This window comes from Acinonyx jubatus, chromosome D4 (assembly GCF_027475565.1).
Source record: "Acinonyx jubatus isolate Ajub_Pintada_27869175 chromosome D4, VMU_Ajub_asm_v1.0, whole genome shotgun sequence".
In the NCBI taxonomy this organism is placed as follows: domain Eukaryota; kingdom Metazoa; phylum Chordata; class Mammalia; order Carnivora; family Felidae; genus Acinonyx; species Acinonyx jubatus.
Window position 1 is genome coordinate 90,801,592 of NC_069391.1, and position 17,403 is coordinate 90,818,994.

Here is a 17,403-nt window from a genome sequence, read left to right on the forward strand (position 1 = left end):
GTGGCTCAGTCAGTTAAGCCTCCAACTCTTGGTTTTGGCCCAGGTCGTGATCTTATGGTTTTGGGAGTTCGAGCCCCGTGTCAGTCTCTGCGCTGATAGCATGGACCCTGCTTGGGATTCTTTCCCTCTCTCTCTCTGCCCCTTCCTCACTTGCGTTGTCTCTGTCTCTCTCAAATAAATAAATAAACTTAAAAAAAAAAAAAAAGGTTACACCCCTGGGAGAGGCTGAAACCTGTTATGTTAGGTATTAAGTCTTGGTTTGGTAACTCCATTTTGGGCCTGTTTTCTCTTTTTAATAATACCTTATGATTCCATTTATATATCATTCTTAAAATGTCAAAACTATAGAGACAGAGAAAAGACTGGTGAAGAGGAGTGATTGCCCAGGTTAGGGATGGGGTGGGGAGGATGGGGAGAACCCAAGAGGGTCTTGTGGTGATGCAAACGCTATGTCCTGACTATCAATGTCAATGTCCTGGTTAACATTGTCCTGTACTTTTGGATGATGTTATCCCCCGGGGAAATTGGGTGGTGGGTGCTCAAGATGTCTCTGTACTATTTCATACAACTGCATGTGTAGAGTTTTCTTTACTTAAATGAGATGCTGTGTAACTGTAGATGTCTTATGCACCCCAGCCTGTCCACACACATGTGTCTGCTTACCCTCATAGACATTCCAATTTCTGAACTACATGACAATTAAATGGCCCAATGATTAATTCACCACTTAAAAGTTGTTATTAACTGCTGTTTGTCAAAAAATCTATCATTTTTATTCATTCCCGCTTCTACATGTCACCAAGGGCACACAGACAAAAGTTCTGTCTAACCTATTTTAGTTCTATCTAAGCAACATTTATGGTGGGAAATGAGGATTCTGAGATGGCTTTGCTGAAACGTGTAGGATACAATAAGTAGAAGACGTAGGTGGGCAAAGAGACTCAGAGGCTGGGAAATGGTTGCCCCCAAAGCAATGACAGTAAATGAGATATTTCAAGGAGGCAAGATTGCTTCAGTGACAGTGTCTACAATTTGCAAGCCAGTGCAACCAGGGAACCAAGGATTGAGCAGTCTGGAGGCTCACGCATGTGAGCGATAAAGAATAAGGCCCCCATGTGTAAGCGAGGAGAACCATGGCATAAATGCTATCTTCCACTTCATCTTTCCCGGAAACACAAAAGACCCAAGTCAAAAACGAATGTACAGCCAGTGCACTGAGCAAGCTGGCTCCGCAGCTGAACGGGCCGTAGGTGCTCCCGGTGAGTCACAAATGAATAATGGAACACTTGAAAGGCTAAGACATTTGTATAATTATGGAGCCTGCTGAGGAAGGAGCAGCTGTAATGAAAGCCACAGGGAAAATGCAAAACACAGCATTCTGGGTAATCCTCTAATCACATTTTTTAACAAGAGAAAAGCCCTTTCAGGCATGTACCTTTCATTCCCCTAGAAGCTCATCCCTGGATTTCCAAAGAACAAAATTAAATCCAATGAATATTCTTTAGAATTTTTCTTTACTCATTTAGAAAAACAATAAATATTCCAGAAAAAAAAACAAAAACAAAAAAACATCAAGTTCTACAGTTTCCTGTAAAAGACTCTTTTCTTTATCCTGAGCTCAGAGCTTTCTGATCTAGAAACCAGTATGATTGTCCTCTCCAAGGCAGACCAGGCCCAGTGGCCTTGGACACCCACTGCTCTGGGACAGCGTACCCCACGCTTGCTCCATGGCCACCATTTCTACTCAGCACTAGCTGGGCAGAGTCACTCCATTCACAACTTCAGATAATATTCAAATCATGTGTCACTTAATGCAAAGCACAGTATGGGCTCCTGATTTCTCACATTCATTCTCGACATCCCATGCAAACAATTTTAACTGAAAGGAACATTGCAAACATGCACCATCTTCTCCGTGAGTTACCCCAGTACTTCCCCCATCTTCCTCCTTGACCCAGTTATGGATTACTGCAAAACTTACTGTGATAAAACAACATCCTCTCTATTATGCCCCTTGGATTCTGCACTCAGGAATTTAGCCAGACCCCAACAGGATGGTTTGATTGCTCCCTGGAGTCTGGAATCCCCAGCTAAGAGGACCGAAACGACAGAGGCTTCTTTCCTAACTTATCCGGCACCTAACCTGGGATGACCCAAAGGCAGGCTCACCCAGGCCTGGAGCTCTTGCATGTGGCTTCTCTGTGAGGCTTGAGTTTTCTCCCAGCATGGCTGCTTCAGGTTGGGTAATCTTCCTACTCAGGATCCCCTGCTTCAGTGGGGGCAGTGATCTATGTTCCCCCTTTGCTCATGGCTGCTTTGACCAACAGAATGTGGTGGAAGAGACCCTGTGTGACAGGAGGCCATCCTGCCTCAGCCGGCTTCCACACTACCCTCTACCACACATACAGGGACCAAACAAGCTGGCCCAGACTGGATGGCCAGTCCAGATGACGCAGTAATCAGATGTATGGTAATCAGGTGGTTGTGGTTTGAAGCCACCATTCGCTGGTGGAAGCTAATGGATATGCATATATGTGGGTCGGTACTTTATGGTGTCAATGGCTTTTCCAGAGTTTAAGCATCATGCAGGCAGGCATCAGGTGCACTGTGCTCGCCATCTTGTTGCTGGTGTTTAAAACAGCACCTGACACAAGTGGATTCTCAGTAATGATTTATTGTTGAGTGAATTAAGTAAACAGTCATGAGTCTGCACCGGGCCCGTCCCTATACTGTCGTAATCATGGCTATATGTGGTGTATTGACCTGACTTCTAGATGAAACCCAGAAAAATTCATATATGCCCAGGGGACCAAACTCAATGACATTTACTTTGACAATATAAAAATAAGTGCATACTTATGTTGGGAATGTTCTGGAACAGAGCTAGTGGATCTTACACAGCTATAGATTTATAAACATCAGTGAGTTGTACCCTGGAAGTGGGTGAGTTTTATGGTATGTAAACCATACCAGCTGTTAAAAATGGGGCAAAAAATCTATCACTAAAAAAATAAATGCTATTTGGGAGAATGTGGAACACACAAGGCTGGGAGAAAGATGGAGGGAAAGGCAGGGTTTGGAGACGTGCTTGTCTCAGCAATTCCTACCATCTAAAGTTGATCCAATAAGAATTCAAGTTCAAGCAACCACTTAAAGCTAAATATGAACCTATAAGAGCACTGACTGTGATAATGTACCTAAAATAATCCAGAGGAAGGAGAGAGGAGTACATGTTAGCTAAACCTCCATCTTCCATAACAGAAGGTCATCACAAAACAAATCAAGGTTGAAAAATGGAGAAACTTTATAATTTGAAATTTTGTTTAAAAAAATTTTTTTAATGTTTATTCATTTTTGAGAGAGAGAGAGAGAGACAGAGCACAAGCAGGGGAGGGGCAGAGAGAGAGGGAGATTCAGAATCCAAAGCAGGTTCCAGCTTCTGAGCTGTCAGCACAGAGCCTGACACGAGGCTCGAACTCATGAAGGGCGAGATTATGACCTGAGCCTAAGTCAGACGCTTAACCACTGAGCCACCCAGCTCCCCAATATAGTTTGGAATTTAGAAGTAACCACCGAGAAACTAAAAACAGTAATGCTTAAATTTCTGCCGTTAGGAAATGTCCCACAATTCCTGGACTAAATAATAGTTGGTACTTTTGTGGCAGAAAAGATGCTGAAAATTCTATATCACAGAGGTGCCTGGGTGGCTCAGTCAGTGAAGCGCACGACTTCAGCTCAGGTCATGATCTCACACTTCGTGGGTTCGAGCCCCGTGTCAGGCTCTGTGCTGACAGCTCAGAGCCTGGAGCCTCCTTCGGATTCTGTGTCTCCTTCTCTCTCTGCCCCTGCCCTGCTGGCGCTCTCTCTCTCTCTCTCTCTCTCTCTCTCTTAAAAATAAACACTAAAAAAAGGAAGAAGATGATACATCCTATTCTTACTGCCCTGTGTGCGCACACGCTTGTCCATGTGTGTGCTTGATGTTTTAAGTAATTCATAACATCAAAAGGAAAACTCGCCTTGAGGAAAAAACCACAAAGAATCGCCTCATATATTTATTGTGACCCATTAATTCTCAGCACCAAAATTCAAAACTAAAACATTTGTCACGAGCAAGTTTTCCACCAGGACAGTGGGCCCTTTCCAGGAGGCAAGTTGTCGTAAAAAGTACAGCACTTTAAAAAAAAAAAAAAAAGTACAGCACAGCCACTACACCTGCAGGTGCATGTACGGCCAGCTTCACACACAGACTCAGGAAGAAGAAGTCTAGGAGTTAGGATGTGTTCAAGAAAAAATACTGACTTTTCCATCTGTCTAGGAATCTGGAATTGTATTGGCTGAATAACAAGTATCTAGTCTCAGGAAAACGAAAGCCATGTTGCTGCACTGTTTAAAATGTGTCCTGCTCAACCCAAGTGTCTGTGGTCCTCGAAATATTACCAAGACCAGACCCGATGGCAAGGCATCTGGTGAGAAAAGATAGATGGCTTGAATTTAATTCCAAACATGGGGAATCCCCAAGGGTCCCCGTATAAAAGAAAGCAGTAGTGTTACAAAATCTAATAAAATGATTTGGTTTCAGGAAACGTGCAAAAATGTGAATTGTGCCTAAGATAGCCTTCCTCAGCAGTGTCCTAGAAGATGAGACACCCTGGAATACTCTTTATTTTATTTTATTTTTTAATGTTTATTTATTCTTTTTTGAGAGGGAGAGACAGAATGCGAGCAGGAGAGGAGCAGAGAGAGAGGGAGACACAGAATCCGAAGCAGGCTCCAGGCTCTGAGCTATCAGCATAGAGCCCAACGTGGGGCTTGAACTCACGAACTGTGAGATCATGACCTGAGCCAAAGTTGGACGTTTAACCAACCGAGCCACCCAGGTGCCCCCCTGGAATACTCTTTAAAGACAGCCCTTCCGTAAGACAGTGGCCCCAGGATGTGTAAATCATTCCTCCACGGGTCACAGCTTAAACTCAAATTTCTGGGCCTTCAGTGTCAATTTTATGTTAATGAGCTGGAAGTAAGATTTCAAGCCCTTCAAGTATATATAAAATGCATTGCGATTGTACACGTGTTGCAATAAAGATGCCCTGATTTAAAAAAAAAAAGTCCACCTGCCCTTTCCTGACACCCAAGGGAAGCAGAGGAATGGAGCTGCTGACCCGGGAACAAGAGGTCAGCCGATCCGTACTTGCCTCTTGGGTTCAAATCCCCCGTCCTTTGCCTGCTGTGTGGTGTTGGATGGGTTACATGGCCTCTCTGCCCTTCACCTTCCCTGTCTGTAAAGAAGAGTGACAGCCCTCCTCGCAGCCGTGGTGGGGAGGAGTGAGATGCGGGCATAGTACTGGGTCCACAGGATGCGCTGTGAGCAGAGCTGCGGTCATTAAAGCAGTGGCTCCTGGGGGCCCAAAGCTCTCTCCCTCATCACCTCTGATGCCCAATACCCTCCGTGCAGCACAAAGGAGCGAGGTCATTCAGAGTATTTGCTGATGTCCCGGGGAAGGTCTCCACAGGCCCGCACCATGTGCAGAACCAAGCCAGTAAGCAGCCAATGGACGCTCCTTTTGAAAGATCACCCTGCGTCTCTGCCTTCAATGGCCTTAATAATTATTATTTTTTCATTATAAGGAGTGTCATAGTTAATTTTATCTGTCAATTCCACTGGAGTGTCCAGATACTTGGTTAAACATGATTCTGGGCATTTTCTGGGTGAGATAAACATTTAAATCAACAGACTAATAAGGCAGAGTGCCTTCCCCACTGAGGGCATCCAGTCGACGGAGGCCCGAATAGAGCACAGGGCCAAGGAAGGGAGAATTCCATGTCTCTGCCCATCCTCCAGCTGGACACGGTTTTCTGCCTTCAGGCGTGGACTCAGATGGGCAGCAGCACCATCAGCTCCTGGGCCTCCGGTGTGCCAATCACAGATCTGGGGACTTCTCAGCCTCCACAGTCACGTGAGCCAAATCCTTATAATAAATCTCTATTTGTATATCCTGTTGACCCTGTTTCTCTGGAGAACCCTGAGTAATACAGAGAAATAATACATATTAATGTTAAATATTTAACATATCAAAAAAAGCTATGGAAAAAAACCCCTGTAATCTCAATTCTCACAAATCACTAGGGACCTTTTGAGGTTCTCTTTCCCAGCCCTTCTCCTATACAATGTCATGAGACACGCTTTGTGATCCCTTTTTTTGCACGTTGTTACATTTTGGAGAGTATGCTTTTTATTTATTTATTTATTTTTAATTTTTTTTTTCAAGGTTTATTTTTGAGAGACAGAGCACGAGCAGGGGAGGGGCAGAGAGAGAGGGAGACACAGAATCCAAAGCAGGTTCCAGTCTCAGCTGTCAGCACAGAGACCAACGTGGGGCTAGAATTCATGAACCGTGAGATCATGACCTGAGCCGAAGTCAAATGCTCAACCGACTGAGCCACCCAGGTGCCCCATGAGAACATGCCTTTTAAAACATTATTTTTTCCAAATGATAACTGATTCTTGTTATTTAAAAAAGTGATACAGAAAAAAAAAAAAAGAATATAAATATCATCCTGACTCCGATCAGCTCAAAGCAACACTAGGCAGCACCTAGAGAGTAACTTTCTACATGTGCCGAAAGGTAAACCAAAGGATGGGGAAAGAATTACAAACGTGGCATTATATTATACATGTAGGGGCGCCTGGGTGGCTCAGTCGGTTAAGCGTCCGATTTCAGCTCAGGTCGTGATCTCACGGTTCGTGAGTTCAAGCCCTGCATCGGGCTCTGTGCTGACAGCTCAGAGCCTGGAGCCTGCTTCAGATCCTGTGTCTCCCTCTCTCTCTGCCCCTCCCCTGCTCGCACTCTCTCTCTCTCTGTTTCTCTCTCTCTCATAATAAATAAACATTAAAAAAAATATTATGCATGCAATTTTTAAGTAAAGTTGTCAAACTAAGTTTTCTGGAATTTAATGGAAGAAGATGAAACTGAAGTCAGGAGTTTCTGTGGGTTGAATAAATTTTCTTCATAAGAGAAATTCATTTTTTTTTTTTAATTTTTTTAATGTTTATTTTTGTGAGAGAGAGACAGAGCATGAACGGGGGAGGGTCAGAGAGAGGGGGAGACACAGATTTCGAAGCAGGCTCCAGGCTCTGAGCTGTCAGCACAGAGTCCGATGCGGGGGTCAAACCCACGGACCATGAGATCATGACCTGAGCCAAAATTGGACGCTCAACCGAATGAGCCACCCAGGGGCCCCTTACGGATTTTTTAAAAACTTGTTTTCAATGTTTATTTTTTTGATAGACAGAGACAGAGTGTGAGCAGAGAAGGGGCAGAGAGAGGGAGACACAGAATCCAAAACAGGCTTCAGGCTCCGAGCTGTCAGCACAGAGCCTGATGTGGGGTTCGAACCCACTAAGGAGCTGAGGGAAGCCCTCACCTGGGGCTCCAGTCACAGCGAGGGGGACGGGGGCGGGGGGGATGCGGGAAGGCCACGGGAACTGCCACAGACAGCAGGTCAGTGTCCTCTTGTTTTCTCTGTCACTGCAGAGAAGCCTACTCTCCGGGGAGGCGCTCTTGCAAGGTGTCTGGTCCCCTTGGCACCCAGCTGGCCACCTCATCCCGTGGCCAGGAGAGGCCCCAGCCCCCTGGGAGAGCTCAAGGAGCAGGCTCACGGTTGGGGAGGGTGCAGGGAGCACACAGCAGCTCTCATCCACTTGCTACACTTCCTGCTCATCATGCTGCCTCGAGATGCGCTTTATGAAGGGAGCTAGAAATAGAAGACTCTGAGAAAACCCGCTGGGCTCCTGACAGGAGAGGCCCCAAGTGACTGCAGACCCCACAGACACCAGCAGGTGGGCCTCGTTCACACCCCCTTTCTGGAGATTTCTCTTCAGGGCCTCTGAACCAGCCACTCTGTAATCCTTGAGGAGGTTCCCAGTACACCCTGGGCTTTGGGCTCCCATTCTTTTTTTTTTTTTTTATGTTTAGTTTTGAGAGAAAGAGAGACCGAATGCAAGCAGAGGAGGGGCAGAGAGAGAGGGAGACACAGGATCTGAAGCAGGCTCCAGGCTCCGAGCTGTCAGCGCAGAGCCCGACGTGGGGCTCGAACTCACAGACCCTGAGATCATGACCTGAACTGAAGGCGGACGCTCAACCGACTGAGCCCCCCAAGGCGCCCCTGGGCTCCCATCCCGAAGCCGTGTGCCTTTTGCGGCAGCCAAACGGCAGTCGTCTTGTGCTCTATTCTAAGCGCTGAATGGCAACTGCTCACAAGTTGGGTCCAAAGAAAACACTGTAGAAGTTCCTGGAAATTTTTGCATTAATTCTGGTACAGGGGAGCCTAGGTGGCTCAGTCGAGTGTCTGACTCTTGATTGTGGTTCAGGTCATGATCCCAAGGTTGTGGGATTGAGCCCTGAGTAGGACTGTGTGCTGAGTATGGAGCCTGCTTGAAATTCTCTCTCTCTCTCTCTCTCTCTCTTTCTCCTTCTGCCCTTCTCCCTTCCTCTCCCCTGCTCACACACTCTCTCTCTAAAATAATAACAACAAATTAAATAAATAAATAAATGAATAAAACTAGCAGACTTCAAAGTAGATGGCCCTCCATAATGTGGGTGGGCCTCGTCTGATCAGTTTTAGGTCTTAAAGACTAAAGTTCCCCAAGGAAGAGGGAACTCTGCCTTCAGACTCAAGATTGCAGCAGTCTTCCCCGGGTCTCCAGCCTGCCACTGCCCCGCAGATCTTAGACCTGCCAGCCAATTCCTCAAATACATCTCTTCCACTCTCTCTCTCCCTCCTCACCTCACTCCCTGTCGTTTTACGTATACACACAGTGTTGCTTCTGTTTCTCTGGAGAACCTCAGCTAACACTGCTTTCCTCAGCCAACTCATCTGAACACAGTGGCCGACACAGAGGTCTTTGCAGATGTCCTCCTGGGACGTTTCCATGGCCCGGGTCTCAGCGTGCACGTGCTCCCGACTGGCCCAGGGCCGGAGCTGGGGCAGGATCAGGGGGCTCCGGGAGGCGGGGGCCCAGACGGGCGTTTACAGCCCCCAGGGCAAGCACAGAACGCCTGCCAGGCAGAAGGCGGGTGACATATTCTTTTTCCAACCACACATCCACTCTGAGGTAATACGATTTTAAAGCATAATAATATTTGGAAGTTAATGCCCACATGACTGTTTTGGGGAACTTGAGCAGGAGTTACGGGAACCATCTCGTGAATAATTGAGAACTCCTGCCATCAGTCATCAATGCATTAAAAACTATGACATGAAAACCTTGTAAACGACTGGAGTTACTGCTTGGAATCAAGCCCCAGCAGCACCGCCCGTGCTGTCTGTCCTGCCTTGCCAACCTCACCGGCCGCCCCTCCTGGCTCTGCGCACCCACACCCCATCTGCAGCCACACTGGAGAGGTCCGCCTGTTTGTCCAGATGCTGAATCTACGTGGTGGAAATCACCGCACAGCGATGGCGTCGACTATGTGAGAAGGACCCCAGAGCGGGGATCATCGAGTGTCCGTGTCATGACAGGGACATCGCCCCCTATTTGGCAACAGGGCTGAAATCTCAGTTGTTCAGATTCTGGAATGATCTTCTGTGACTACAACTCCGGTCGATACTAAGGCCACACAGGCAGTCACCAGCCTAAGCTGTCCCGACCTCACTGCCACAGTTCAAACCCACCTGATAGAAACATGTGAACAGCCTGTGTCTCGACTACCACATGCCCTCTTCCTAAGCATAAAATGCACTGTTTTCTTGCTATACTGAATCGTTGGGCAAATCTGCTCAAGGAAAAGAAAACCCAATGTTAAAAAGCTTCCATCAACGCTGGGGGCTGCAACTTTCTGTCTGTAATCACATGTGTCACCACCAAGAGTGACATATTTACCTCCGTTTCTTGAACGCATTTGCCAAATATTATTATATGACCTTCCTAGGCCCTCAGCCGACAAACACCCTGCATTCCACCAGCCCTGGTTGGTTAGTTACTGTCTGTCATAAACAACAGCACGTGCTATATTAAAGGATTTGCCTTTTAACTATCAATAGCTCCATACAGCTCAGTGTCCAACCCAGAATCAAAACCAGAGCTCCATCTACAATGATTTTCAAGAATGGTGTTCTCTTGGGGTGCCTGGGTGGCTCAGTCGGTTAAGCATCCAACTTTGGCTCAGGTCACGATCTCAGTTCATGGATTCAAGCCCCATGTTGGGCTCTGCATTAACAGCGTGGAACCTGCTTGGGACTCTCTCCTCTCTGCCCCTCCCCCACATGTGTGCTCACTCGCTCTCAAAAATAAATAAACACTTAGGAAAAAAAAACATGGGGTTCTCTTTTCCTTTATATTTAATGGCTGTGACCTAGTAACATGCACATGTGGAGGCACGAGCCAGATGCAGAACAAGGACATGACTTCTGAGGGTCTTACGAACGCACTTGTGGATTGGGCAGGTGTGCTGGTCAGAGGGTGCACAGTCTAACCCCTTTCTGGTTAGCCACAAGCCACAAACACCATGTAGTAGGTCCATGTAGTAGGCGGGGGGGAGGGTGACATTTAAAAACCATCCCTGACCAAACTGAGGAGCAAAAGACAGAGGAAACGAGGGAGAGAACAGAGAATCAGACATGAAGGGAAGAGGGACAGGTACCCAGGGCGACAAATGTGGGGACAGAAGGCTCTTCAGCTGTCTGAAACAAAGCTATGTGGTCAGTAACCGTGATGTGTCCGCCTTGCAGAGTTCTACAAATACTCCTCATGGCCCCGTTCTCGGACCTCTGACCCCACTCCCACGTGAGGGCCAGGACGGATCAGCGCAGCCCTGTGTGTGGTTCATGTCTTCCAAGGTTCACATCAGCTCCTCCAAGAGCTTCATACCTCCATGACGACGAATGTCACTTGGACATAAAGGGGGTGAGTGTATGATGCTTGGCCACCATTCCCGTATTCCCGAAACGTGCTGTTTCATGGACTGTCTGGTGCGTTTCGACAAGAATGATCTGGGAGAGGACTATGCACCTGATGTTCCTGCTCTCTCTGGAGAAGCCTGGGAGGGAGGAGGTGGGGTCGGGGGAGGCCCTCGAATCTACAGTGGGAGCAAACGGTAAGGCTGTCAGGTAACCGTGCAAATATCAGAACAAATCTTAATGCGACCCGTAAGCGTAAGGACAGAGATGAGAAGGAGCCGAGGGCAGTTCCGCCTGGCGCGGCTGCTGGGGTCACGTCCTTCTCCCCAGTAATGACTACATTCCAAGTCCCTTGTGGTGAAAACGAAAATACGATCACATTCTGGGTGTCTGCTTGGCTTGGATAAGCTAGACCCAGATTCAGGAAAAGAAGTCTGTAGAACTTGGAGTCATTAGTTACAAAAGGAGCAGAGAAAGATAAAAGTCAGGAGGAATCTGATGAAAACCCGTTGAAGTTCATCATGGAAAGTGCCAGATCAGGGCAAATCTCTATACCAGTGATTCCCAAACTTTAGCATCGGAATCTCCTGGGGTTTGAGCTGCCAGAGGAAAGGCAGAAGCCCAATGAAATCTGTATTTCAGAGAAACAATGAATCAATTTTAGTATAAGTATGTCCCATGAAAAAATCGGGTTTCTCTAAAATTCAAATTTAACTGTGTGCCTTTATTTTATTCACCGTGCCTGACAGCCTTACCTAGACCGCCTGTTCAGACACTGGTTTCTGGGCTACACACTCGGAGGTCGTGGCTCAGCAGATCTGGGTGGGGCCCAGGAATCTGCATTTCCAACCCTCTCGCTGGGGATGCTGACCCTGCTGGTCTGAGGATACACTTGGAGAATCACAGCCCCCAAAGCCCTCCCCGTGTGATGACGGCTGTGCACGTCTCTGGCCACCAGCTACAGGAGGGACGCTCTGGGGACATGGGCTGTGCATCCTCTGGTGCGTCATCTCCCACCTCCCCGGGAAGTGTGCGGCCCTCCGTGTTCAGGCAGGAGCGCTGGGCGCTCCCGTGAACCAAGAGGCAAGCCGGTTTTCTTACACTGGGCCTCGGCCCATCCACGCCTGCTCTGCTTGGAGTGCTCAGTAGAGAAGCACGGGGCAGGCAGGGTGACTGTCCGAGTCGTGGCCAGCGAGACACTGGATCCGCGTGCACCACGGGCGATGGTTCTCTCCCGCTGCCTTCCGCGGGGTTTACCACAAGCCAGCCATTCTCATGTTGCAGGAAACACACTGTGCTTTTGACTGAGAGGCATTAGTACCTCGTCCACAGAGTGATTTAGTTATTGCTGAACATTTTACAATTTTTTTTAAGTTTATCTATTTATTTTGAGAGAGAGACAGAGAGCATACGCCGGGGAGGGGCAGAAAGAGAGGAGAGAGAGGGAGACAGAGAATCCCAAACAGGCTTCACGTTCAGCAGTGAGCCCAACTCGGGGCTCAAACTCATGACCGCAAGATCGTGACCTGAGCTGATATTGAGTGGGATGCTTACCCGACTGAGCCACCCAGGTGCCCCTTACTGCTGAACATTTTAAATTGCAGCATGAAATTATGAAATTAAAATTTCATTTTAAATGTATCGACATCTTGCTTGTTGGAAGTAGAAGTTGACCACCAGACCCCCATTGCCCTCAGTAACCACGGCACGCCACGCGGTGGTTAGGAACTGGGTGGAATCTGTGCCCTTTGGAGCGGGACTCACCTGGTAGAGTTGCTGAGCCATGGGCTCACTTCTGACAAGGCTTCTCTAGGGTCTCCCGTCCAGAAGCCAACTGCCGCCATAACACTCTGTGCTCAGGGCTCCCAAAATTCATGATAGAGTTCTGATCCCCGGTGCCCCAGAATGAGACTGTGTATGCACAGACGGCCTTTATATTTTAGAGTAAAATGAGGTCATTAAGGTAGCCATCATCCAACGTGACTTGTGTTCTTATAAACGGAGGAGATCAGGACACAGACACACAGAGAGGGACAAGCACGTGCAGACGTGGGGAGAGGATGGTGTCTACACGCCAGGAGAGAGGCCTCGGAAAGAATCGAGCCTGCTGACACGCTGATCTCAGCCTTCCAGGCTCCAGGATGGAGAGAAAGAAATGTCTGCTGTTTAGGCCGCCAGGCCATGGTGTTTGCGCCACTGCCCAAGCTGACTGAGACACCATGTGAGCACAGATTTTCCTTTACAAGGAAGAAGAATGGACAGAGAACACACCCTCAGATGTGACGATTAAACTGTAGGATTCCATCTGAAATTCACCTTGAACTGACCTGTGATTGAGGATCTCACAGTCCCCTCCCAGCAGATTGTACTGTCTTATCCTTCAATCCCTCGGCGCCCCCGACCAGAGGCCTAAAACGTGCACACATCTGAGGGGTGGGCCCGGGGCACTTCGTGTGCGCAGACTGACTTACCCCTTGCTTCTTCCGGCTCTAACTGTGCCAAGAATCATCATTAAAGATGATCTACTTACTACTTCTCTTTGCAACATGCAAATCTTGGCCTTGATAAAGGCAATATTCTCTGCTAATTTGAAGTACAATGGAGGCATACAGAAAAAGAAAAAAGATTTCTGACACCCTCTGTTAATCAAGTGCTCAGAAACCTGCTTGTACTAAAATAACTTGACATTCTTCCCACGTCTTTTATTTCCTCTAATAGAATTTGGGGTTTTTTTCTTTCCCCCTCCACAAGGGTGCGTTCTTGGTAATTACTTTCTCCTATCATTTGGAACACTGCTAGAAATCATAGATCTAGTTCACAGTGTAATTGGATATAGCTTGCACTGAACATTTAAGACCCTTGAACACAGAGTCAGAGTCTGCACATAACCAGGCTGAGTACAACTGTCTGACGACTTGGATCTTGCAGTCTCCCTGTAGTTAATAAATATCTTATTTCTTCATGAGTTTTGTTCTTAATCATCATGCTGACTTGCACCACTCAAAATGACAATTTCATTACGTACTTTGCTCTCATATATACATGATTAGGCACATATTTAATTAGCTTCCCTTCACCCCAAATACTAACCACTTCCTTGATTGACTGACTGAGTCATACAAACACTTGTGATTTCCTTGCTGTTGACTGCACACACAGTTTAAACAGGAATAGCTCACGTTGCAAGTTAGGCTGAAGGGTAGCAGACGTTAGGAAATTAACTTCACAAGTAAGTGGATCCCATTGACTCTGACGAACCAAATGTAAGAACAAAAGACAGTAAAAGCAGAAGACCCTTCCCTTCATCCTCCTCAGCTCGATTTTGCATATGCTGATTGTGCAGCATGAAAAGTCCTGTATTAAAAAAGACTTCTAGCTCCTTACTGCTTTATTCATTACCAGTTTGTGTCATTTAAATTGCTGTTACTCTTGGGGCGCCTGGGTGGCGCATTCGGTTAAGCCTCAGACTTCAGCTCAGGTCATGATCTCGCGGCTCGTGGGTTCGAGGCCTACCTCAGGCTCTGTGCTGACCGCTTGGAGCCTGAAGCCTGCTTCGGATTCTGTGTCTCCCTCTGTCTGTCTGCCCCTCTCCTGCTCATGCTCTCTTTCTCTCTCAAAAATAAATAAACATTAAAAATAAAATTTTTTAAAAATGTTATTACTTTTGAGGTCTGAAATGCCACAGCTGAAGCTGGGTCGCAACAATTTAGGGTAAAAGTCCTACAGGGGTGAGGGGACCCGTGGCCTGTGCGGAGGGTCCCTGGTGCACAGGGGCCAACCGCCCACCTGGAGGGCCCGCTGGCCATGATGGCTTGTCTGGAGGTGCTCCCACTGCGCCACCTGGTGGACCATGTCTGGAACACATGGGTGAGCACCCCAGCGGGGTTGGGAGGGCATGTCAGAAATGCAAATCCTCAGGCCCCACCAGACCCCCTGGGTCAGACACTCCGGGGGTGGAGCCCAGTGATCTGTTTTTAACAAGCCCTCTGGGCGATTCTGATGACACTTGATGTGCTAAACACGGGCCAAAAATCGAACTCTGGGCACAACGAATACGTATAAATATAGTCACAAAATTCAAACTACCCATAAGGGAAAGTATGCTGGTCTTTTTAAAGAAAAAACTCTCTGAACACAGGTCTGAAAGCCGATCTTTGGGAGTGTGGGTCCTACACCGTGTCCTCATAAGAAGACGTGAGGATACAGACATGCACAGAGGGACACAGGGAGGAAGTGGCCATCTCCCAGGGCAGGGGAGAGGCTTCAGGGGAACCAGCCCTGCCCATGCTGGATCTCAGGCTTCCAGACTCCAGACTGGGAGACAATCCTGTTGTTAGGTGTGTCTGTGGTCCTTGGCCACAGACAGCTGGAGCAGATAATGCATTCAGTCAAGAGCAACTCTCAACAAATGAAATCGTGATTTAAATGAGAGTTCATTAACCTCTCCTGGATATAGAGAGAGGCCACAGTATCTATGCATTAACTGATGATGAATGCAGTCTGTTGGGGGTGGGAGGGCACCAGCTTCAAGCAAGTGGTTGCTGCAAGACCGTCTCTCCACTCCACACGTCCCTGTTCCAAAGGTGCGTACGGTGGAGTTAGAGTTCGGGCAAGAGAGAAGGGCCCCCTCCTTCATGTCACAGACCGATGGTGCCACTGGTTTTAGCAAGTACGGCGCAGCTCGCAATACGCTCCTCCAAATAGCTGTGATTCGGCCGTGTCCTTGTGCGGTAGTGAGTCTCCCCCGGACGCCGACCCGTGACCGCCGGGGGAACGCCCGTGGAGAACCGGCTCACAGACGCTGACACGTGGTCACGGGTGGACCAGCCGGAGGGGAACTGGCCCGCGGACGCGGGGGGCGGGGACCGGCCTGCAGAGAACCGGCCCCACCGATTAGGTGTGGTTGCATACTAAATAGATGAAGGATATGAGACTGTCAAGGTGACCGTGAGCTCTGAAGGCAGAACAGCAGCTTCCTGCGGGAGTGGGGGCTGGCCAGGTGCCTGAGGCCTGGCCCTCCGCAGGCACACTCCAGCTCCCTCCCAGGACTGGACTTCTCCTCCCCCCAGCTGCCGGCTGTGCTGCCTGCTGAGGGTTCAGAGAGGAGTAGAGCCCTCCCCAGGAACTGCCCCCGCCCCCCCCCCCCCCGCCAGCTTTTGTTCCTTCCCTGGCGGCAGCCTGACCCTGGTGACTGTCACTCGTGGGATACAAAGGGGCAGTTCTGCAGCGCCACATCAGCCTCAGATCTCCCGAGGGATCAGATGACGCCTCCATGGCCACTGCCTTTTCCGCTGGCTCCCACATCCCTCCCACATGTGGCTCCTGCCAGGGCTCCCGAGAAGCCCCCTGCAGGCAAATCTCACTCGGAATCCATTTCCAGAAGGACGCGGTCTCGACAACTAGCCGTGAAGAAGGGGACACCAGGTTGGGGAACACTGGATGTCCTTGCAGGATGCTGCGTGCTAGTGCCAGGACTCGGGGGCTGTGGCCATGCGGTAAGAGACCCCACAGTGTGTGCCCACACTCTGCTGCTGTTTTCATAGCATCTTGCAGGACACGTGTGGTCTGCTTTGGGGACAGAGAAAGAGATGCAGATTACTTCTTCGACGACTGACACCGGTGTGATTCTGTCACGAGCTAACAGGTGCCAGACCGAATGTAAGAAAGCTGGAGAATCTTAACAATTTTCCTTCCCTTCCAATGTGAATCAGTTCCAATTAGACCTTCCTACTCCCCACGTGTGTGTCTTCTCCCATACAAAGGGACCTGGAAATAACTGGTGTTAGGAAGGAAGACGGTTCACAGGGAAGATGGTAAACGGTAGAGTAAACGTTTGGTAGACAGATGTGGGACACGGAGGAGTAACAGGCAGACAGGTGCCTCCCAGTCCCCCTCCTGCGGTACGGGGTCACTGACGGCGACAGCTGCCCCCCGAAGCGGCTTCTCTGCCTACATTCTTGAGGCACCTGGGGGAGGTCAGGGTTCTTCCTGAGCCTTCTGTTTCATGAAAATAATCAGCCCAGAATAGACACACATGCCAGAGAGGACACATTTGGGGATGACAGCTTTTCTCCCCTGCAGCTCCACCACACAACCCACGGTGGCCCCTTGCCTGTCCCCAGGCGGCTGTCCCCTCACCCCACACGTGACCACAGCTCTCCGTGTGCCTCCCACATCTCTACTGAACCTTTCTCGGAAAGTCGGAGACACAGAAGGGTCTTCCCAGGAAAGTGCCCAGCAGAAGAGAAACAACGCTTAGATGTGTGTCTGAAGTGGAGAACCCCTCACACCAGCCCCCACCCAAGCTTCCGATCAGATGTTCTCTGCCTCGGTCTTAAACTCGGATGAATATTTGAGGATCTCCAAGTGTTGGGAAGAAGGCTGTAACACAAAAGACAGAGACCAACACAAATAAGGGGAAGAAAGGTGCAAGAGGGGAGCATTGTGGGAAAGCTGGTCAGATGTCGGCGTCAGTTCCGGGAAGCCCGTGCCTTCAGGCCACACCAG

At 48.7% G+C, this 17,403-nt stretch overlaps 1 long non-coding RNA gene across 4 annotated transcripts in view; it reads left to right on the forward strand.

The window, feature by feature from the left end:
* The window catches only part of LOC106987965 (uncharacterized), a 47,685-nt gene that overhangs the window by 10,138 nt on the left and 20,144 nt on the right, over nucleotides 1–17,403 (forward strand). For all 4 annotated transcript variants that reach the window (XR_008291344.1, XR_003414633.2, XR_001432270.3 and 1 more), the window contains exon 3: nucleotides 10,729–10,903. This is a non-coding gene — a long non-coding RNA (uncharacterized LOC106987965). The remainder of the gene's footprint in view (nucleotides 1–10,728; nucleotides 10,904–17,403) is intronic.